A 25,279-nucleotide genomic window follows, 5' to 3' on the forward strand; every position below is an offset into this window, starting at 1 on the left:
CTGAGGTCAGGAGTTCAAGACCAGCCTGGCCAACATGGTGAAAACTGATCTCTACTAAAAATACAAATTAGCCAGGCATGGTGGCAGGCACCTGTAATTCCAGCTACTCAGGAGGCTGAGGTGAGAGAATCGCCTGAACCTGGGAGGCAGAAGTTGCCGTGAGCCGAGATTGTGTCAATGCACACTGTAGCCTGAGTGACAGAACAAGATTCCATCTCAAAAAAAAAAGAAAAAGAAAAAGAAAAGAAAAAAAAGAAAGGGGAGCATTGATTGTTGTATCTTTAGACAGGTATTCATTTTTTAGGTCACCCAAGGGTAGCTAACTTTTACAATTAAAAGTCCTTTCCCTGTAATATAAAAAATATACCCAAAGCAAGAACAAGACAAAGTCACTTCAGGTTGTCATGTTCTATTTTAATTAGCTCTAATTTCATGTTCAAACTTTTCTATGCAGGCATATGTGTGTATTAAATATCATTATTAATTAGCCAAATGGATCCAATCCCCACACCCCTCAAAATCTTGCTATGGTGACGTCAACGTTTCAGGCACCTGTCTGACATAGACAGCCAATTATTGATGTCCCTCTAGAATCTGCTGTGCCTGAGAGTTTGCCATGGTATCTTTCCCTCCAGTAAGACCCAGGCAAAACAGGCAGAGAATAAAGTAAATGAAGTACTCAAAGACCCATTAGTCTTAGCCTGCTGAGAGCTGAGCTTAGCCTGCTGAGAGACGGTGCACTTGCTACCTAAGATGGTTTGGATATTTGTCCTCTTCAAATCTTATATTGAAATTTGGTCCCAGTTTTGGAGATGGGGCCAACTGGGAGGTGTCTGGGTCATGGAGGTTGATCTCTCATGAATGGCTTGGTGCCATCCCCATGGTAATGAGTGAGTTCTCGCTCTATTAGTTTACGTAATAGCTGGTTGTTTAGAAGAGCATGGTGAGCAAGGTGTGGTGACTCACGCCTGTAATCCCAGAACTTTGGGAAGCCAAGGTAGACAGATCACTTGAGGCCAGGAGTTTGAGGCCATCCTGGCCAACATAGCAAAAACTCATCTCGACTAAAAATACAAAAAAAAATTAGCTGGGGGTGGTGGTGCACACCTGTAAACCCAGCTACTCAGGAGGCTGAGACACAAGAAACACTTGAACCAGGGAAGTGGAGGTTGCAGTGAACTGAGATCATGCCACTGCACTCCAGCCTGAGCAAAAGAGCTAGACTGTCAAGAACAAGAAGCAGAAGCAAGAAGAAGAAGAAGAAGAAGAAGAAGAAGAAGAAGAAGGAGGAGGAGGAGGAGGAGGAGGAGGAGGGGGAGGAGGAGGAGGAAGAAGAAGAAGAAGAAGAAGAGGAAGAAGGAGAAGAAGGGGAATGGGAAGGGGAAGAAGGGGAACATGGTGCCTCCCCTCTGTGTATGTGATGCCCCCTCCCATCCCCCTTCCCCCGTGATTGGAAACTTCCTGAAGCCCTCACCAGAAGCATATGCTGTTGCCATGTCCCTTGTACAACCTGCAGAACCATGAGCTGAATAAACCTCTTTATTTATAAATTACCCAGTCTTATAGCAATAAAAATAGACTAAGACACTACCTTACTGCTGATAGGAACTATGGCTGAACAAAACCACAGGAAGCATTGATTGAGATTTTTTTCAAACAGTAAATTTCCCTCATATGTACTCTTCCTGGTCACCCTCTAGGCAAGCTACTCTCATCCTGTGTTTTAGTTTCCTATTGTTACATGAAACACACACACACACACACACACAGAAACGTAGTGGTTTAAAACTACAATGATTTATCACTTCTCCTAAGTCTATGGGTTGACTGGGAAGTTCTGCTCCACGTGGTGTTGGCTGAGGTCATTCCCACAGCTTATATTCAGCAGGGAGCTTACCAAGGGATGCCCATCTCCTTCACATGGTCTTCCATGAGTGTCTCCAACTCCAGATCTTCCCCCATGTGGTCTTACTCTGCAACAGGATGGCCTAGACTTCAGTACAGCATGGTAGCTGGGTTCCAAAAGAGATTGCTCTAGGGGACAAGCCCCAGTGTACATGACCCAGCCCCTGCTTGTATCATGCCTGCTAATGTCCCATTGACACAAAAAGCCACATGCTGATGATGTAAGAGGAGGAGACTACACAGTGAGTGGCTCATTGGGCCCACTGTCGCTGTCTACAACCTCAAAGTGCGCATTTTTTTCACTTACCTCTCTAGGGAGCATAATTCTCTGCAGGGAGAACAGCTGTGAGATCCTGTGACCTAAAGACTCTCTGAATCAATAGAAACAAGTATAAAATTGTGAAAGTAAGTAAAAAATTGAGTTAAAGAGGATTTTGGAGTATGTGTAGTTAAGAAGATCTGTTAGGGCCGGGCGCAGTGGCTCACGCCTGTAATCCTAGCACTTTGGGAGGCCGAGGTGGGTGGATCACGAGGTCAGGAGATCGAGACTATCCTGGCTAACATGGTGAAACCCCGTCTCTACTAAAAATACAAAAAATTAGCCAGGCATGGTGGCGGGTGCCTGTAGTCCCAGCTACTCAGGAGGCTGAGGCAGGAGAATGGCGTGAACCCGGGAGGCGAGCTTCCAGTAAGCCAAGATGGCGCCACGGCACTCCAGCCTGGGCTACAGAGTGAGACTCTGTCTCAAAAAAAAAAAAAAAGAAGAAGAAGAAGAAGAAGATCTGTTACTTCATGCTACTAGAAAAAAAAAGTATTAATAAGGACAAGTGAAAATATAAACCTGAAGAATCTGACCATAAGGTTTAAATTATTGAGTCTGGAAGGTAGTGGGTATACCTAATTTAAATTTGCCCTCAGAAATGCCTCTCTTCTTTGCCTTTCCTAAAGTTAGTAAGTTCACCCACTTCTTTATTCCTTCAGTAAGTGTTTTCGAAGCACCAGGCATCACTCTACGTTCTAAGGTTCAAATTGTGTCCTATTCCTTCTTTCATTTTCTCCAAAGTGGACTCCAGCAATGGCCCAATAGCTGGTCTCTCTACCCCAACCACATGTACTCCAAAAGTGTTTGTCCAAAAACACAAATCTAATTCCATTTTGTTTCAGCTTTAAAATCCTCTGACACTGTATAAAAGCTAAACCCTCTAAAGTGGCTTTTAAAGCCCTTCAGAGCCTAATTGTCATCTACTTTCTTTTAAAGGATGATTCTCTACAAAAAGGTAAAATCATGGCTCTCATGCAAACATAAAATGAACATGGGTCAAAGATTATATGTTGCTCATTAAAATGAGGAACTAGTAACGTGTTAAAACCCAGTTCAAAGGTGTGTCCACAGACAGACACATATATAGGCAATGAAGAATACTAAAATGAATTTGTTAATAGATGCAAACCTGAATGCTTCCATGGTAGGGTTTAGGGGTGAAGCAGGCAGAGAATCAATGTCACCTACCTGACAAAATTCATTTCATTTCCATAAAAAAGATTAATTTGCATTACTATCAGTTTTCTACAACTTACAAAGTGGTAAAAGAGTTCAAACATTGAAAGTTGCAGACCACTGTAGAACCAGATATTATGGAAAAGTGCACTAGACAATGCTCAGCATTCCATAAGGCACCCAGTCATCTCGGTAATCTTTTTCTCTCTCTCTCTCTTTTTTTTTTTTTTTCTTTTTGGCACTTTCCAAGTCTTTCACACTTCCCAACCTCACCTTCAATAGTTCCTCCGGCCTTCTACCCTACATGGTAGTCACACTGCACTCTTCACAGTTGCCTAGGAAGGCCCCAAACATTTCTGGCCACTTCTTGCACCCTCTTCATGAAGTGAACTCTTTTTTTTTTTTTTTTTTTGAGAGGGAGTCTCGCACTGTTGCCCAGGCTGGAGTGCAGTGGCGTGATATGGGCTCACTGCAAGCTCCGCCTCCCGGGTTCACGCTGTTTTCCTGCCTCAGCCTCCCAAGTAGCTGGGAGTACAGGTGCCCGCCACCACGCCCAGCTAATTTTTTGTATTTTTAGTAGACACAGGGTTTCACCGTGTTAGCCAGGATGGTCTCGATCTCCTGACCTTGTGATGCACCTGCCTCGGCCTCCCAAAGTGCTGGGATTACAGGCGTGAGCCACCGCGCCCAGCCGAAGTGGACTCTTTATTAGAAGACCTCCTACTCATTATTCTTTCAATTTACTCAGCAAATACTTCCTTCTATACCAATGATGGACCAAGCAGTGAGGATTCAAAAGTGAAGAAGAAGACTAGGTCCCAGCTTAGACCAGGACTCGTTCTTTGGGCGGTGCTATTTACTTTGAATCATCCAGACTTTGGGAAATGCACTGATGTGCAACCACTGTGTAACTGTGAGTGGTGATGGGGGCTTCTCTTCATAGTTCATGGACATTTTTGCTATTGATCATTCTGTGTGAAAGAGGAACCCTCAAAGGAGACTGAGGAGGAACACTCAGAGAGAGAGGAGGACCAGAAGAGAGCAGGACAAGGCAACACAGGAGGAGCAAGTGGTTGTCCACAGAGCAACCACCATGGAGAGGTCCAGTAAGAACATAAACTATGCACATTTATTTTGGAAACCCAATTCTGCAGAGTGTTTCAATGGGAAGATGGAGGCAGAAGTCATATTACTCCAGGCTATCAAATAAAATGTAGAGCTATTTCTTTGGAAGGAGTGGGGATTCTATTATTGGAGCTAGAAAGAGAAGGATCAGAAGAGAAAGCGTAGGTACAACCACTGAGTCATGCCCCAAAGAAAAGTCACCTATATACATATTATGATATAGAAAAAGCACTAGATTTGGAGTTAAAATTTGCATTTAAATCCTGGCTATGAGATGTAAGGCTTGTCATGCAGTCTATTTGGACCTCAGTTTCCTCTTCTGTAAAGAGGAGACAGTAATGCCTCAAAACATCATTCAATGACATAATCTTTGTGAAAGAACATAGTCCAAAGCTTAGCACATACTATGTGCCCAATATGTGTAATTTTAAGCCTCAGAGAGATAGCAACTGCTACCTGGGTAATCATGTAGAAAATCTTGACAAACTCTCACTGCATTCATTAGTGATTGAGGTTTGGATTTTGTTTTCTTTGTTTTTGTCTTATGTCCTGCCTGGGTGGAGTTCCAGAAGTGGAGAGTAAAAGAGCACACTGCCCAAAAGCTTTGAGCACCTTGTTAAGAAGAAGGTGACCTTCCTTTACTTTGATTTGCTTTACTGAAGAGCAGAACGCAGAAAAAGGATGAGACTTGTGGCTGGACACAGTGGATTCCAAAAGAGACCCTAGAAGCCCAGTCTCCTTAGAATGTTTCTTGCCTTTTCTATAATATTAATTAAACCCCAGAAAGGCACTGTGATGCAGACAAACGGGAAACATGAAACAGCACTTTTCATTGTGGAGGAGGTAAAGCAAGAAAAAACTGAATTCAGCAGCTTAAACTGGAATTGATACAGACCCTAGGCCTTCCACAGCCGACCTTCCTACAACGGGCCAATCCCAAATCCGCCATTCCCACCCCCAGAGGAGGGTTAACTACTTGGAACAGATGACATTAGGTTTCCTTTCTGTCCTAAAAAGGGGGAAACTACTTCACTTTCTTTCCTCTAGACAGCATCCTAATTTGTCCCCACTTAGCCACATATCTCAGGACGAGAGCTTTTGAAATTAATGATGCTTTTCTGAGAGTAATTGCTTCTGTTCTAATCACCTGCTATTTCTTGCTACCCACGGGGCTCAACATTAGGATTGCCTAAAGCAATCAGCAAATTGCCCAAAATGCACTGCTCTCAAGCTTCCAAAGTACATAATAAGTGATGATGAGTCACTCTAAGCCAGGTAGTCACCTCACATCCCTTATAAAGTGAACTTACATGTCAGTATGCTCCCTAGGAGGCAAATCAGAATGTGCAGGGTGGGGGTGATAAGGGCTCACATTTTTTTAAAGCCTTTTCAACTTTTAAAAAACTTAAGATGAAATTCACATAACACACAATTAACCATTTTAAAATTTACAATTCAGTGGTATTTAGTATACTTACAATGCTATACAACCAATGGCTTTCGCTAATTCCAAAACTTTTTATCACCCCATAAAAACATCCTGTGCCCATTAAGTAGTCACTCCACCTTCTTCCTTAGTCCCATCCCCTGGTAACCTCTAACCTGTGTTCTATCTCTACAACTTTGTCTGTTCTGGATATGCCCTATAACAGGATTCACAGTATATGACCTTTTGTGTCTGGCTTCTTTCACAGTATAATGATTTCAAGGTTCATCTGTGTTATAGGAGAAATCAGTACTTTACTCATTCCTTTTTATGGCTGAATAATATTCCATTGTATGGATGTACGACAAGTTGTTGATTTCATCTGTTGACAGACATATGGATTGTTTCCATCTCTTGGCTATGCTGAATAATGCTGCTATAAACATTCATGTACAAGTTTCTACATTGATCCCAACTGTTTTTGATATGCCTCTTCCCTCCTTCAGCTCAAGGAAAACACTTGACTAGAACAACTTCCAAGAAATCCCCAGTGAGAAGGAATAAGATATTCTTAAGAAGAAAGGGATCTTCTTTTTACTGTTTTTAGTTTGCTATATGATTTTATTTAAAATATTTTAGCACAGTTTTGGAGGAACACTGTATTCTATACACACACCAAATATACTATTCCTGAATATTGTTGACATATAATATGGTATAATATAAATACTTGTAAGTTGATTGATGTAATTTTAGTCTGGGCTCAATGACTTTCACATGTTCATATTTCTCTGACTCCCTTATTTTACTAGATAGAGCCTGAGCCTCTCTGCATTCAGCAGACTTAGACATGATCAGAAAATGTGGTTGGTATCACAGCTTCCAGAACAATGAGTAGCAAAAGATGGGCAAACAATGGGATCAGCTACTTATAGAGGATCTTTATTAACTGGGCTGGATTGCAACCCCCAAATCTCTTTAAAATTTGGCCCGAGTATGGCCAAATCCAGCCTATACACATTGTGTATAAAATACTTTAAAATACAAAAGTCCTGTTAAGTAATGATAAAATAAGACATTATCAGGACAAGGAAAGACAATGCAGATTTTTAAGTCATGTGTTCTGTATGAGGATCATTATTTTAAAACTGGTTCGGTATATTCTTAGATTCTAAATATCTCAAAGCAGAATATTTATCTCTAAATGAACTACGTTTAATTCTGTGTTTAGTCTGTATTTACATGTCAAGGTATCTAAGCAGGTCAAAAACTATATTTCCATTTTTCTAAGAAATTCAAGGCCAAACACGGTGGTTCACGCCTGTCATCCCAGCACTCTGGAAGGCCGAGGCAGGTGGATCACTTGAGGTCAGGAGGTCGAGACCAGCCTGGTCAACATAGTGAAACCTCATCTCTACAAGAAAATACAAAAATTAGCCAGGCGTGGTGGCATGTGCCTATAGTCCCAGCTATTCATGAGGCTGAGGCAGGAGGATGGCTTGAACCCAGGAGGTGGAGGTTGCAGTGAGCCAAAATCATGTGTGCCCCTGCACTTCAACCTGGGTGACAGAACCAGATCCTGACTCAAAAACAAACAAACAAACAAAACAAAAAACAAAACACTATCCCTTTCTTTGTTTCTTTCTGCATGTGTTTGTTTATTCATTCATATTAAATATATTTTTGCCTTTAGTATTCTGAAGTAACAAGTCTCTCAAGCAAATGATTTTTTTAACTACAGATTTTATTTGAAAAATATAGGTAGGATGACTGGGCACCATGGCTTACACTTGTAATCCCAGCACTTTGGGAGGCCAAGCCAGGCGGATCACTTGAGGTCAGTAATTCAAGACCAGCCTGGCCAACATGGTGAAACCCCATCTCTACTAAAAATACAAAAACTTAGCCGGGCATGGTGGCACATGCCTGTAATCCCTGCTACTTGGGAGGCTGAGGCAGGAGAATTGCTTGAACCTAGGAGACAGAGGTCGCAGTGAGCCGAGATCGCACCACTGCTCTCCAGCCTGGGTGACAGAGCCAGACCCTGTCTCAAAAGAAAAGAAAATAAAATAAATGGATCAGTGGTCATTTTTAGCTAAATAAAGCTTTGTTCAAAAAAGTCAGTATTCTTATATTACATGATTTTTAAACATTCACTCAAAAGAAATGTTCTAAGTCCATATAGGACTTAACCCCAGTGTTCATAATATTACTATTACATATAAACTTCTACTCAAGGTGCTGTAATAGGGTGGTATCTTTGGCAACATATGTATGTAGGCTATGAATTTTTACAAGGAGGTTCTATTAAAGAAGGAAATTACATACAATTCTGTAATATGATTGTGACCTCAAAGTACCATAAGAACAAAGGTTAAAGTTACCTATCACAAGTTAAAGTCACACATATATTTCTCATTCAAGACAAGTTCAATTAAAAACAAAACAAATATCACTTTATCCCTATCTGTTGTCTCCTGAAACCATAGAGTTCCAAGGTTTAAAACAGAGATCTGATGTTTTAACATTTGCCGTTCTATATTTTATTGAGATCTAAAGTCAACATTTTTGTTTAAATTCCAAATATGATGTTTGAAATCATGATATTCTGGAGTGATATGGTTTGGCTGTGTCCCCACCCAACTCTCATCTTGAATTGTAACTCCCACAATTCCCACATGTCATGGGAGGAACCCGGTGGGAGGTGATTGAATTATGGGGGCGAGTCTCTCCTGCACTGTTCTCGGGATAGTGAATGAGTCTCAAAAGATCTGATCATTTTAAAAGGAGAGTTTCCCTGCACAAGCTCTCTTCTCTTGTCTGCCACCATGTGAGACGTGGCTTTCACGTTCCGCCATGATTGTTAGGCCTCCCCAGCCACATGGAACTATAAGTTCAATAAATCTCTATCTTTTGTAAATTACCCAGTGTCGGGTATGTCTTTATTAGCAGCATGAAAACAGACCAATACATGGAGCTATAGAAGAACATGGCTAAACAAGTAAGAGCAGAATCATGTTGTCTTGTTGGGGAATGGTGTTTGTAAAATAACAGCCTCAGAGCTGAAGTGGTATAAACTTTAGTGGTTCCAGCAGACAGTAGCTTGTCTGCAGAGTCATGTGTTGTGCCACATGCATTGGGTATGTCATCCACAAGGACAGCCACCCAGTCTTTAATATCACCAACCGGAAACATCCTATCCACCCCAACACTTCTCCTGCAAGGCAAGCCATGTTAGGTCTGTCCATGAATGGTGGAGTCTTTTTGGCTCCTCCTGCTTTGGGTGAAACAATGCTGCAGTTCCTCCAGTCTGCAATATTCTCTCAGGTCTACCACAGAACTGCAGGCTCCACATGTAAGTCATTCACAGCAATACTGAAGAATCCCTGTATTTGAGCAGTGTGCAGATCCATAGTACTGACGTGCTCCAACCCAGCTACTGAAAACACATTGGCTACAAGTTTTGCAGAAACTGCAGGATGACTCTTGTCCTTTTGATCTTGTTGGGCATATGGAGAACATGAGAGTACTGCCTTCATGCCAGAGGACCATGTGGCTTTGCACACATTGGTCATAGCAAGAGGTGTCAAAGTGTCATTAATTTTTGCAATGACATAGGCAGCTTGGTCTCTCATTCTTTCACCAGTCACTATGCTAACCTCCTGATTGCTGAACTTCTTAGTGACCACCTCGCCCAGCTCCAACCCCCACTTTTTCACCACTTTCTGGGCAAGTCCCAGTGAGCTGCTGCCAAGCAGCACCATATTGGACATAGCTGGAGCTTGGTGGAGCCAGGGGATGCTCAAGGTGGTGATGTCAGGAGCAAGGAAAGAGCTGCCACTGCCACTGCCACTGGAAGAGAGGAGGAGGGGTTGCAGAGGTGGGCTGGGACCTGGCTGGGGGCAGGGAGCACAGCTCTGGAAAAGATCCTCTTATTTTTGGATGCTACATGCTGTTTCACCTCTTTCTCTTTCCATGTGAGCAAAGAAAAGGACTACAACATTAAAAGAAAGTAACTCATTAATATTTCGCATAGACTGTAAAATCACTGCCATTAGAATTTTTTGAGGTTTCCCAAACCATTGTAACTTCCCCACATGTTATATTGGTCACTCCTTCCCTTATGATTGGCAGGAAAAGCCTGACCTGTGTGCTTGTGTGGCCCAGGCACTAAGAGCCTCAGGTTCACAGGGCATGCCCTCGTGCTAGTGCTGCTAGAGAGGGGGTAGACCATGTTACACAGGAAGCATCACGGTGTTGTGCAATGGGACTGGGTTGAGGGTGGGCAAGTTCTGTTCCCCACCAAGACTCCTATCAGAAAGGGTCTCTTCTTGCCACAGAGACTACAGCAACAAGGCAGGGAAAGTTTACTAAGGTGGGAAACAGGCATCAGACAAAGCAGCACACTGGAGGGACTGCTTCTTAGGCAAACAGATAAAAGCACTCCCAGAAAAGCAAAAACAGAATGACCTCAACATTTTGCAACACATATTGGAAGAAACCAGCCTCCACAGAAATCAACTGATGGAAGCTGGAGTAAACATGGACTTTTTACAAATTGCAAAAGTAATGTCAGAGACCCTGAAACAAGGTGATATAGCTTAGATGTTTGTCTCCTCTAAATCTCATGTTGGAAGTGTTTGGATCATGGAGGTGGATCCCTCATTAATGGCTTAGTGCCAACCCCTTTGTGGTGAGTGAGTTCTTGCTCTGGTGGTTCACACAAGATGTGGTTGTTTAAAAGAGTGTGGCACCTCCCACCTTGCTCTCTTCTCTCACCATGTGATGTGCTGGCTCCCTTTTTGCCTTCTACCATGACTGTAAGCTTCCTGAGGCCCTCACCAGAAGCAGATGCTGGCACTATGCTTCATGTACAGCCTGCAGAACCATGAACCAAAATAAAACCTCTTTTCTTTAAAAATTACCCAGTCTCCTGCATTTCTTTATAGGAACACAAAAATGGCCTAACACCCGCCCCCTCCCCCCACAACCACCCCAGGGAACCATCGACTGGGGTTAATCCCAGTAGAATGAGAATGACATAGGACAAATGGAACAGGGGAAACAGATTCTGGATACGAAAGACTTGATATGAACAGAGATTATTCCTGTGATCCATTGGCTGAGAGTTTTGTGTTGGTCAGCATGCTTTCAGCAGCAAAACAAAATAGAACAAAAACACCCAATCCAAATTAGCTTAAATTATAAGAAAATGCATTGACCCACTAAACTGGAAGACCAGACAGAATGGTTCTAACTGCAGTTCTTTGACCTTCTCCATGTCTTTTATCCTCAGACTGGTAAAGAGATAGCTACAGTAGTTTCCAGCCTCTCAACATATACAACATAGCCCTGAATAAGAAAAGAACATATCCTCCTGTGGGTCTCTCTTAAGAGTGAATAAACTTTTCCCAGAATTCCCTAGCAGACTTCCTCAAATTGAGTCACATGGCCATTTCTGACAATCACGGCAAAGGGATTAGGATAATTATCATTGCCTTCAACAATCCAGGCCCTTCCCTGGAGCTACAGAAAACTGCCCACACAGCATAGCTATTCTCCAATGGTGGAAGAGTATGCTGGATGTTAAAGAGATACCATAAAGTCCACCATGGTTTCCCAACAATGTCTTAGGAAGAACCAGTGCTGGAGCCTCCACAATATATCCCTAAGAGTTTAAAATTTATCTTTGTATCACTGAGGACTTTTGGGTTGCTAGTGACAGAAACACAATTCAAATCAGCTTAAAGAAAACATGGAACTGATTGGGTCTTAGCATCTAAGAAAGGGTTAACTCTTCTTAGCCAACTCAACGGAATATCAAAAGATGCAGCTGGGCCATAGTAGAAATAGAACCATGAGTGCTCAGGGCTCTCCCTTGTCACTCGTGTTTGCTCCTCTTTGCATATCGACAATACTCTTTCCCACTCCGACTGATTTTTGTCACATAGCAAGAAACTTGGCTGCTGACAGCTCCTGAGATTTATGTCTCACAGCTTAAGAGACTGAATTCAAGGTCTCTCTGTTTCCAAGTCCAAAAATCTTTGGAAAGAGCCTTATTGGCTGAGCTTGATGTAGATGCCAATCCCTGAACAAATTAACTGGATCCAGGGATTGAGAGTCACTCTGTGCTAACATGCCAACTTCTGTTCTCATTCCATGGACAAAGGAAAAAGCAGTTCCTAGAAAAAGGACCCTAAAGGACAATCTACTATAATAGTTACACTCAGTTGCATAAGAAATGGCAGCCTGGGTGCAGTGGCTCACGCCTGTAATCCCAACACTTTGGGAGGCTGAGGTGGGTGGATCACTTGAGGCCAGGAGTTCGAGATCAGCCTGGCCAACATGGTGAAACCCTGTCTCTGCTAAAAATACAAAAATTAGCCGGGTGTGGTGGCACGTGCCTGTAGTCCCAGCTACTCGGGAGGCTGAGGCAGGAGAATCCCTTGAACCTGGGAGGCGGAGGTTGCAGTGAGCCAAGATTGCATCACTGCACTCCAGCCTGGGCAACAGAGCGAGACTCCATCTCAAGAAAAGAAAAAAAGAAAAAGAAAGAAAGAAATTGCAGAAAATCAGGCCAGGCACAGCGGCTCACACCTGTAATCCCATCACTTTGGGAGGCCAGGGTGGGTGGATCACTTGAGGTCAGGAGCTCGAGACCAGCCCGGCCAACATGGTGAAACCCCATTTCTACTGGAAATAAAAAATTAGCCGAGTATGGTGGTGCATGCCTGTAGTCCCAGCTACTCGGGAGGCTGAGGCAGGAGAATCGCTTGAACCCAGGAGGCAGAGGTTGCAGTGAGCCGAGATTGTGCCACTGCACACCAGCCTGGGCAGCAGCACAAGACTCTGTCTCAAAAAAAAAAAAAAAAAAGAAAAGAAAAGAAAAAAAAGAAATTGAAGAGAGTCAGGCTGGGCGCAGTGGCTCACACCTGTAATCCCATCACTTGGGGAGGCCAGGGTGGGTGGATCACTTGAGGTCAGGAGTTCGAGACCAGACTGGACAACATGGCAAAGCCCCGTCTCTATTAAAAATACAAAAATTAGCTGGGCGTGGTGGTGGAGGCCTGTAATCCCAACTACTCAGGAGGCTGAGGCACGAGAATCACTTGAACCCAGGAGGCGGAGGTTGCAGTGAGCTGAGATTGCACTACTGCACTCCAGTCTGCGCAACAGAACAAGACTCCATCTAAAAAAAAAAAAGAAAAAGAAAAAAGACATTGCAGAGACTCCTCACTCCAAGAGGAGAGATCCTTCAGTTGCAAAAATATTTTATAAAAAGAACCCCACAAAGTATTATCATAAATAATAAGTGGACCCTGACAATTGCAGTCAAGACTGGTAAAGCACAAGGCCTCTTCTTGTGTTTCTTTCTTTCAAGGTAAGGGATGCTTTTGGCTTGTTTCTGGAACAAGGAAAAGGAGAGAATTAAGGAGAGTGTGTTATTTTCCATAAACCATGAGGCCCTCCCCTCCCACAAAACTGATAGCAGCTGTGAAGTGAAGCAGAAGTTTGTGAGAAAGAAAGAAGCTGTCTTTCTCATGGAGCTGGCCCAGGTTGGATAAGCAGGGCCTACATCCCTAAAGGCTACTGGGCTACAGGTTTCTTTCTTGGTTGGGGTTCCCGCAAAAGCAGATCCTGAGAAAGATTTGTGTACAAGTACTTTTCGAGGTCAAAGTACAAGTACTTTTCCCAGGAAGCAAGTGAGGGGGCAGAGAAGTATGTTAAACTCTGCAACTGGGTGTGTAAATAACTGCATGCTGCTATGGTCCACTGTGGCTCAGTCCCACTGGAGACCCTCTGAGAAACTGTGCAGAGCACAGCTCAGAATTGTCCCCCATGATGGAGCAAAAAGCTGGGATTTTTATCCATCAACTCCTGTCTCCACTGGTTAAGAGTTGTTCCTGGAGACATTAATTTCCCAGCACTTTCAGGCAGAACATGCATATGAGGCCAGATAAAACCTTTAAACAGAAAGAATTATGTGCTTGAGGTAGGAAGTCATTGGCATGATATGGAAACTTTCCATCAAGTTACACATGACCAACAGGATGGGCCAAGGGAATATTGCAGGGACATTGACAGCATCTACTACAATTCCCAGAACCCATTCCACAGGCAACCCTCCCCAACTTCTGTACCTTCAATCACACTCTCCCCTCTCAGAATGCCCTGGTGTCCATTTAAACTAGATTTCATCTGGATTCAAACAGCAGCAGGGGAGGAGTGGCTCCCCACTGCATGCACTGGGACAATCCCTAGTGGTGGCTCTGGAAAGAATGAGACCCAATATATACCGAGTACCTACTACAAGCTGGTCCTATACATATCTTGTCTCATGGTAATGCTCAAAACAGCCCTTTGATGTATATATCATCATTGAGAGAAGGAGAGAGAGAGAGAGAATGAGTGTGTATGTGTATGGAATCTGAGACCTGGAGAGGGAGGTAACTTGCCTTGTCTCAAATGGATAGAAAATGACACAGCCAAGACCCAAACCTAGTGTGGTTAACTCCGAAGCCTCATGCTCTTTCTTCCTGACACAGGAATAGAAGCCAATGCCTCTTTGCCACCCAGGAAGAATATTTCTCTTAGATCAACAGACCAAAGTTTAGAGAACTCCTGGGAACTTCAGAAAGTCCCAGTCCTCCCAGAGCCTCAGGTGACACAGACCTGAATATTTGCCAGGCTAACTTTCACTAACACTAAAATAGCCACCTGCACACTGCCTGCATGCAAACCACTCCTTGATACACATGCACCTAACACAAAGCCCCTTGCATGTTAGGCCAGGGGCTATTTTTGTTGCTTTGAGTTTATCTGAGGAAGGATTGATATGGAACAAGCCACAGGGCAGAAACCTATGCATGTTACCTCTCTCCAGGGGGACACTTCCCAGGGCTGGGGATTAAAGGAATTCAGTGTCTATTAAGTGGAGAGACTTTCCTACAGAAAGAGCAAGTTTTATAAAGTCCATATGACATATGAGGCAGTGTTTTCCAGCCTGGGGATTGTGTTGCACAAAAGAATTGGATAATTTTAACAAGAGCACCTGCAAATGTTTTCCCCAGTGAGCCGCTCTCTGGAGAAAACTCCTCCTTCCCTCTCCACAGCAACATGAGCTGGGATCATTCCTTCATCTCCTGGAAGATATTGGATCCCACATGAAATCCTTTGCCCCACCCAAGAAGCTCCTAGCAACAACTGTCTGGCTTCATGTTACATCACTGGGCAGTAACCCCATTCATTCATAGGCATTTAATGGGCACCTACACTCCTCCAGGCCCAATGAAAAGCATCCAGCATACTTGGAGAGCAAAGTCTAGTCCTGCCCTCCAAGAATCTCAGTTGATGGGGGATTCTTATTTATTGTGTGTGCTAAATTTGACCACTGTGAAGGTGCCTGGCATTGTGTTTGACACATACAGGTGCATAGTAAATGCAGATTTCCTTTCGTTCCCTTAATAGTCTTCAAAATACTTTTATGGGAATTATCTTGTTGGTTTCTCAGGGCCTCTGCAAATCCAATTTGGAATGAGACAGAATAAAAGCAAATAACAAAGGACAGGAAATCCTGTGAATAGAGAAAGGCAGGCATTATAAACCTCACACTTAGTTGAGGAAGTTGTATCCAGTTAGGCCGTGGTGCAGCACGGAGGTTAAGGGCATGTGCTGTGGAGCCTGGGTTGGAATCCTGACTCTGTTCCTTGGCTATAAATTCCCACTTTTCCTTGTTGTATTCAGAGTTGAGCCCAGTTTCTCACCCCTACTGTAAAACCCCACTTTGGTAATTCCCATACCTGTCTCTATAGTCCCCTTAAATAAAGTCTGCATTACTGTTCTTTAACAAAGGTTGCAGACAGATTTTTCTTTAAACACTATATATAATATATATATATAATATATACACACATATATATATGTGTATACATATAAACCTCACATTTAGTTGAGGAAGTTGCATCCAGTTAGGCCATGGTGCAGAATAGTGGTTAATATATATTATACATATGAATATACATTTATATAATATATTATCAATATATAATAAATACAACTTGTTATTTATATATACATATGTGTGTGTATATATATATATAAAATATGTATATCTTTAGTTAAAAAAAACTATCTGTGACCTTTGTTAAAGAAAAATAAACCAGACACAGTGGCTCATGCCTGTAATCCCAGCACTTTGGGAGGCCGAGGTGGGTGGATTACTTGAGCTCAGGAGTTCAAGGTCAGCCTAGGCAACACAGTAAAGCCCCATCTCTACCAAAAATGCAAAAAAATAGCCAGGCATGGTGGCAGGCACCTGTGGTCCCAGCTATATGGGAGGCTAAGTAGGGAGGATCACTTGAGCCCAGGAGGTAGACAGAGGTTGCAGTAAGCCATGATCACATCACTGGACTCCAGCCTGGGCGACAGAGAGAGACCTTGTCTCAAAAAAAAAGAATAAAGCAGACTTTATTCGAGGGAACTATATATATATATATATATATATATATATATATATATACACACACACATATAAATATATACATACACGAGAGGAGGAGCCAAGATGGCCAAATAGGAACAGCTCTGGTCTACAGCTCCCAGCCTGAGTGACGCAGAAGACCGGTGATTTCTGCATTTCCATCTGAGGTACCGGATTCATCTCACTAGGGAGTGCCAGACAGTGGGCGCAGGTCAGTGGGTGTGCGCACCATGCACGAGCCGAAGCAGGGCAAGGCATTGCCTCACTCGGGAAGCGCAAGGGGTCAGGGAGTTCCCTTTCCTAATCAAAGAAAGGGGTGACCGACGGCACCTGGAAAATCGGGAAAATCGGGTCACTCCCACCCGAATACTGCGCTTTTCCGACGGGCTTAAAAAACGGCGCACCACGAGATTATATCCCCCACCTGGCTCGGAGGGTCCTACCCCACGGAGTCTCGCTGATTGCTAGCACAGCAGTCTGAGATCAAACTGCAAGGTGGCAGCGAGGCTCGGGGAAGCGGCGCCCACCATTGCCCAGGCTTGCTTAGGTAAACAAAGCAGCCGGGAAGCTCGAACTGGGTGGAACCCACCACAGCTCAAGGAGGCCTGCCTGCCTCTGTAGGCTCCACCTCTGGGGGCGGGGCACAGACAAACAAAGAGACAGCAGTAACATCTGCAGACTTAAATGTCCCTGTTTGACAGCTTTGAAGAGAGCAGTGGTTCTCCCAGTACGCAGCTAGAGATCTGAGAAGGGGCAGACTGCCTCCTCAAGTGGGTCCCTGACCCCTGACCCCCGAGCAGCCTAACTGGGAGGCACCCTCCAGCAGGGGCACACTGACACCTCACACTGCAGGGTACTCCAACAGACCTGCAGCTGAGGGTCCTGTCTGTTAGAAGGAAAACTAACAAACAGAAAGGACATACACACCAAAAACCCATCTGTACATCACCATCATCAAAGACGAAAAGTAGATAAAACCACAAAGATGGGGAAAAAACAGAACAGAAAAACTGGAAACTCTAAAAATCAGAGTGCCTCTCCTCCAAAGGAATGCAGCTCATCACCAGCAACGGAACAAAGCTGGACAGAGAATGACTTTGACGAACTGAGAGAAGAAGGCTTCAGACGATCAAATTACTCTGAGCTATGGGAGGACATTCAAACCAAAGGCAAAGAAGTTGAAAACTTTGAAAAAAATTTAGAAGAATGTATAACTAGAATAACCAATACAGAGAAGTGCTTAAAGGAGCTGATGGAGCTGAAAACCAAGGCTCGAGAACTACATGAAGAATGCAGAAGCCTCAGGAGCCGATGCGATCAACTGGAAGAAAGGGTATCAGTGATGGAAGATGAAATGAATGAAATGAAGCGAGAAGGAAAGTTTAGAGAAAAAAGAATAAAAAGAAACGAGCAAAGCCTCCAAGAAATACGGGACTATGTGAAAAGACCAAATCTACGTCTGACCGGTGTACCTGAAAGTGATGGGGAGAATGGAACCAAGTTGGAAAACACTCTGCAGGATATTATCCAGGAGAATTTCCCCAATCTAGCAAGGCAGGCCAATGTTCAGATTCAGGAAATACAGAGAACGCCACAAAGATACTCCTCGAGAAGAGCAACTCCAAGACACATAATTGTCAGATTCACCAAAGTTGAAATGAAGGAAAAAATGTTAAGTGCAGCCAGAGAGAAAGGTCGGGTTACCCTCAAAGGGAAGCCCATCAGACTAACAGCAGATCTCTCGGCAGAAACCCTACAAGCCAGAAGAGAGTGGGGGCCAATATTCAACATTCTTAAAGGAAATAATTTTCAACCCAGAATTTCATATCCAGCCAAACTAAGCTTCATAAGTGAAGGAGAAATAAAATCCTTTACAGACAAGCAAATGCTGAGAGATTTGGTCACCACCAAGCCTGCCCTAAAAGAGCTCCTGAAGGAAGCGCTAAACATGGAAAGGAACAACCGATACCAGCCACTGCAAAATCATGCCAAAATGTAAAGACCATTGAGACTAGGAAGAAACTGCATCAACTAACGAGCAAAATAACAGCTAACATCATAATGACAGGATCAAATTCACACATAACACTATTAACTTTAAATGTAAATGGACTAAATGCTCCAATTAAAAGACACAGACTGGCAAATTGGATAAAGAGTCAAGACCCATCAGTGTGCTGTATTCAGGAAACCCATCTCACGTGCAGAGATACACATAGGCTCAAAATAAAAGGATGGAGGAAGATCTACCAAGCCAACGGAAAATAAAAAAAGGCAGGGGTTGCAATCCTAGTCTCTGATAAAACAGACTTTAAACCAACAAAGATCAAAAGAGACAAAGAAGGCCATTACATAATGGTAAAGGGATCAATTCAACAAGAAGAGCTAACTATCCTAAATATATATGCACCCAATACAGGAGCACCCAGATTCATAAAGCAAGTCCTAAGTGACCTACAAAGAGACTTAGACTCCCACACATTAATAATGGGAGACTTTAACACCCCACTGTCAACATTAGACAGATCAACGAGACAGAAAGTCAACAAGGATACCCAGGAATTGAACTCAGCTCTGCACCAAGTGGACCTAATAGACATCTACAGAACTCTCCACCCTAAATCAACAGAATATACATTTTTTTCAGCACCACACCACACCTATTCCAAAATTGACCACATAGTTGGAAGTAAAGCTCTGCTCAGCAAATGTAAAAGAACAGAAATTATAACAAACGATCTCTCAGACCACAGTGCAATCAAACTAGAACTCAGGATTAAGAATCTCACTCAAAACTGCTCAACTACATGGAAACTGAACAACCTGCTCCTGAATGACTACTGGGTACATAACGAAATGAAGGCAGAAATAAAGATGTTCTTTGAAACCAACGAGAACAAAGACACAACATACCAGAATCTCTGGGACACATTCAAAGCAGTGTGTAGAGGGAAATTTATAGCACTAAATGCCCACAAGAGAAAGCAGGAAAGATCCAAAATTGACACCCTAACATCACAATTAAAAGAACTAGAAAAGCAAGAGCAAACACATTCAAAAGCTAGCAGAAGGCAAGAAATAACTAAAATCAGAGCAGAACTGAAGGAAATAGAGACACAAAAAACCCTTCAAAAAATTAATGAATCCAGGAGCTGGTTTTTTGAAAGGATCAACAAAATTGATAGACCGCTAGCAAGACTAATAAAAAAAAAAGGGAGAAGAATCAAATAGACGCAATAAAAAATGATAAAGGGATATCACCACCAATCCCACAGAAATACAAACTACCATCAGAGAATACTACAAACACCTCTACGCAAATAAACTAGAAAATCTAGAAGAAATGGATAAATTCCTTGACACATACACTCTCCCAAGACTAAACCAGGAAGAAGTTGAATCTCTGAATAGACCAATAACAGGATCTGAAATTGTGGCAATAATCAATAGCTTACCAACCAAAAAGAGTCCAGGACCAGATGGATTCACAGCCAAATTCTACCAGAGGTACAAGGAGGAACTGGTACCATTCCTTCTGAAACTATTCCAATCAATAGAAAAAGAGGGAATCCTCCCTAACTCATTTTATGAGGCCAGCATCATTCTGATACCAAAGCCTGGCAGAGACACAACCAAAAAAGAGAATTTTAGACCAATATCCTTGATGAACATTGATGCAAAAATCCTCAATAAAATACTGGCAAACCGAAGCCAGCAGCACATCAAAAAGCTTATCCACCATGATCAAGTGGGCTTCATCCCTGGGATGCAAGGCTGGTTCAATATACGCAAATCAGTAAGTGTAATCCAGCATATAAACAGAGCCAAAGACAAAAACCACATGATTATCTCAATAGATGCAGAAAAGGCCTTTGACAAAATTCAACAATCCTTCATGCTAAAAACTCTCAATAAATTAGGTATTGATGGGACATATTTCAAAATAATAAGAGCTATCTATGACAAACCCACAGCCAATATCATACTGAATGGGCAACAACTGGAAGCATTCCCTTTGAAAACTGGCACAAGACAAGGATGCCCTCTCTCACCACTCCTATTCAACATAGTGTTGGAAGTTCTGGCCAGGGCAATTAGGCAGGAGAAGGAAATAAAGGGTATTCAATTAGGAAAAGAGGAAGTCAAATTGTCCCTGTTTGCAGATGACATGATTGTATATCTAGAAAACCCCATTATCTCAGCCCAAAATCTCCTTAAGCTGATAAGCAACTTCAGCAAAGTCTCAGGATACAAAATCAATGTGCAAAAATCACAAGCACTCCTATACACCAACAACAGACAAACAGAGAGCCAAATCATGAGTGAACTCCCATTCACAATTGCTTCAAAGAGAATAAGATACCTAGGAATCCAACTTACAAGGGATGTGAAGGACCTCTTCAAGGAGAACTACAAACCACTGCTCAAGGAAATAAAAGAGGATACAAACAAATGGAAGAACATTCCATGCTCATGGGTAGGAAGAATCAATATCGTGAAAATGGCCATACTGCCCAAGGTAATTTACAGATTCAATGCCATCCCCATCAAGCTACCAATGCCTTTCTTCACAGAATTGGAAAAAACTACTTTAAAGTTCATATGGAACCAAAAAAGAGCCCGCATCGCCAAGGCAATCCTAAGTCAAAAGAACAAAGCTGGAGGCATCACACTACCTGACTTCAAACTATACTACAAGGCTACAGTAACCAAAACAGCATGGTACTGGTACCAAAACAGAGATATAGATCAATGGAACAGAACAGAGCCCTCAGAAATAACGCCGCATATCTACAACTATCTGATCTTTGACAAACCTGAGAAAAACAAGCAATGGGGAAAGGATTCCCTATTTAATAAATGGTGCTGGGAAAACTGGCTAGCCATATGTAGAAAGCTGAAACTGGATCCCTTCCTTACACCTTATACAAAAATCAATTCAAGATGGATTAAAGACTTAAACGTTAGACCCAAAACCATAAAAACCCTAGAAGAAAACCTAGGCATTACCATTCAGGACATAGGCATGGGCAAGGACTTCATGTCTAAAACACCAAAAGCAATGGCAACAAAAGACAAAATTGACAAATGGGATCTAATTAAACTAAAGAGCTTCTGCACAGCAGAAGAAACTACCATCAGAGTGAACAGGCAACCTACAAAATGGGAGAAAATTTTCACAACCTACTCATCTGACAAAGGGCTAATATCCAGAATCTACAATGAACTCAAACAAATTTACAAGAAAAAAACAAACAACCCCATCAAAAAGTGGGCGAAGGACATGGACAGACACTTCTCAAAAGAAGACATTTATGCAGCCAAAAAACACATGAAAAAATGCTCACCATCACTGGCCGTCAGAGAAATGCAAATCAAAACCACAATGAGATACCATCTCACACCAGTTAGAATGGCAATCATTCAAAAGTCAGGAAACAACAGGTGCTGGAGAGGATGTGGAGAAATAGGAACACTTTTACACTGTTGGTGGGACTGTAAACTAGTTCAACCATTGTGGAAGTCAGTGTGGCAATTCCTCAGGGATCTAGAACTAGAAATACCATTTGACCCAGCCATCCCATTACTGGGTATATACCCAAAGGACTATAAATCATGCTGCTATAAAGACACATGCACACGTATGTTTATTGCGGCATTATTCACAATAGCAAAGACTTGGAACCAAGCCAAATGTCCAACAATGATAGACTGGATTAAGAAAATGTGGCATATATACACCATGGAATACTATGCAGCCATAAAAAATGATGAGTTCATGTCCTTTGTAGGGACATGGATGAAATTGGAAACCATCATTCTCAGTAAACTATCGCAAGAACAAAAAACCAAACACCACATATTCTCACTCATAGGTGGGAATTGAACAATGAGATCACATGGACACAGGAAGGGGAACATCACACTCTGGGGACTGTTGTGGGGTGGGGGGAGTGGGGAGGGATAGCATTGGGAGATCTACCTAATGCTAGATGACGAGTTAGTGGGTGCAGCACACCAGCATGGCACATGTATACGTATGTAACTAACCTGCACAATGTGCACATGTACCCTAAAACTTAAAGTATAATAATAAAAAAATAAACAAAAATTTTTAAAAAATAAATATATATATACATACACACACACACATATAATATTAAGTTGGTGCAAAAGTAACTGCAGTCTTTGCCATTAAAAGTAATGGCAAAAATTGCCATTACTTTTGCATCAACCTGATAAATATGTACACACATACATCCTACTGGTTCAGTTTCTCTGGAGAATCTTGATTGATACGAGGGGAATAATACCACCCACTTCACTGAGTTGTTGTGAATAGCATGAATGTCACCTACTTCATATCACTTTGATGGTGGCTGTGAGCCAGGACAAGTCCCCAAGTGCAGAACTTTGACACCACACCACGTATTTCCTCTGCCCATTGCATAGACAGTCGTGCCTATCTGTCCTAGCCTTGCAGAGCTACTCAAATGAGAATGTGAGTGCACACTTTCCGAGTTCCAGGCCACCCACTTTGTCAGTTGATTGCGCAAAGTAGCTGGGTCCCACTGCTCAGGTGATAGCGCTCTCAGTCATCTCATTCCTCCCTAAGGGCATCAGGGTTATTCATGGAGTTTCAAGAATTCCTCAGGATACAACCTTGATTTGTCTTTAAACCAGATAGGAAGTCCACTTTTCTATCAAGTATCATTGACCCATGATGAATAGATTATCAAAACCATGAAGATAAACACAAGCAGATCTTCCTGGGTGGTGTGGACAAGAGGACCCAGTTTGGGAGCTACTTTGCAGGGAATCCGGCATCAGGTGGTGCCACTGGGGCCACATCCTTGTGTTTTGTGTACCCTCTTGATTTTCCCCATACCTGTCTAGCAGCTGACGTGGGTAAAGCTGGAGCTGAAAGGGAATTCTGAGGCCTCGGTAACTGCCTGGTTAAGATCTACGAAACCGATGGGATTAAGAGCCTGTACCAAGGGTTTAACGTGTCTGTGCAGGGTATTATCATCTACCGAGCTGCCTACTTTGGTATCTATGACACTGCAAAGGGAATGCTCCCGGATCCCAGGAACACCCACATCGTCATCTGCTGGATGATCACTCAGACTGTCACTGCCATTGCTGGGTTGACTTCCCATCCATTTGACACCTTTCGATGCCGCATGATGATGCAGTCAGGGCGCAAAGGAATTGACGTCATGTACACAGGCATGCTTGACTGCTGGAGGAAGATTGCTGGTGATGAAGGAGGCAAAGCTTTTTTCAAGGGTGCATGGTCTAGTGTTCTCAGAGGCATGGATGGTGCTTTTGTGCTTGTCTTGTATGGTGAAATCAAGAAGTACACATAAGTTATTTCCTGGGATTTCCCCCTCTGTGAACAGTCATGTTGTATTATATAACATATCTTGAGCATTCTTGACAGACTCCTGGCTGTCAATTTATCAGTAGCAACTATTTACTGGTTGAAAATGGGAAGCAAGCCAGGTGCGGTGGCTCACACCTGTAATCCCAGCACTTTGGGAGGCCGAGGCGGATGGATCACGAGATCAGGAGATCCAGACCATCCTGGTTAACACAGTGAAACCCTGTCTCTACTAAAAATAAAACAAATTTGCCAGGCATGTGGCACGCGCCTGTAATCCCAGCTACTCAGGAGGCTGAGGCAGGAGAATCCCTTGAACTTGGGAGGTGGAGGTTGCAGTGAGCCAAGATGGCATCACTGCACTCCAGCCTGGGCAACAGAGTGAGACTCTGTTTCAAAAAAAAAAGAAAAAGAAAAAGAAAAAAGAAAAGAAAAGAAAAGAAAATGGGAAGCAATAATATTCATCTGACCAATTTTCTCTTAAAGCCATTTCTGTGAGGATGGTGATGGGACTCAATTATATTTTTTATTTCATTCACACCTGATAAATAACAAATTTGGAGAAATAAAAATATCTAAAATTAAAAAAAAAAAACTAATATTGTTTGTTTGGCCTGGGAAGGGATGGGAGGCAGGGCAGGAACGAATGGTGCACAACCCAGTAGATTTTTTAAAAAGGTGACATTGTCAAAATGTGTTCTAAACAGTATGTTCATCTGTATTTGAAATCTGAAGGCACATTTTGTAGATAAAACTGAATTATTTTCATGGGGGCAAATACCCATCATGTGACTTGAAACATTGCTGCTCAAGATCATCGCTGCATTTTAGAGTTTTAATGCCTTGGGTTATTCTGTTCCCACTGCTTGGAATGCGTTTCCCCCTAGCAGGAAAATATTAACATGCATTACCTCTTCATGCATTACCATGACTACCTCTTCAGGAAACCCTCTCCTGACTTCTCCCAGGGGAGCTGATCACACTTCCCCTTCCCTTTGTGTGCCCATGGCACTTTCTTTTTTCTTTTTTTTTTTTTTTGAGACGGAGTTTCACTCTTACTGCCCAGGCTGGAGTGCAATGGCACGATCTCGGCTCACCGCAACCTCTGCCTCCCAGGTTCAAGCAATTCTTCTGCCTCAGCCTCCCTAGTAGCTGGGATTACAGGCATGTGCCACCACACCCGGCTAATTTTGTATTTTTAGTAGAGACAGGGTTTCTCCATGTTGGTCAGGCTGGTCTTGAACTCCCGACCTCAGGTGATCCACCCACCTCGGCCTCCCAAAGTGCTGGGATTACAGGCATGAGCCACCGCGCCCGGCCTGCCCACGGCACTTTCTTTCCACTCCCCTGTACAGCACCCTGCAGCTGAAAGGGCGTGCCTGGTCCTCCGTCTAATTAAGAACTTTTTTGCTAGCTTCTCTTGCCATTTTTTGTACTGTCTCTAAACAGCACTGGCATATA

At 42.9% G+C, this 25,279-nt stretch overlaps 1 pseudogene; it reads left to right on the forward strand.

Moving 5' to 3' along the window:
- The first annotated feature begins 10,496 nt into the window (after positions 1–10,496).
- On the forward strand, positions 10,497–23,929 carry LOC107971732 (ADP/ATP translocase 2-like; annotated as a pseudogene).
- Positions 23,930–25,279: the final 1,350 nt, after the last annotated feature.

The sequence above is a fragment of the Pan troglodytes genome, chromosome 6 (assembly GCF_028858775.2).
Source record: "Pan troglodytes isolate AG18354 chromosome 6, NHGRI_mPanTro3-v2.0_pri, whole genome shotgun sequence".
NCBI classification, from domain to species: Eukaryota; Metazoa; Chordata; class Mammalia; order Primates; family Hominidae; genus Pan; species Pan troglodytes.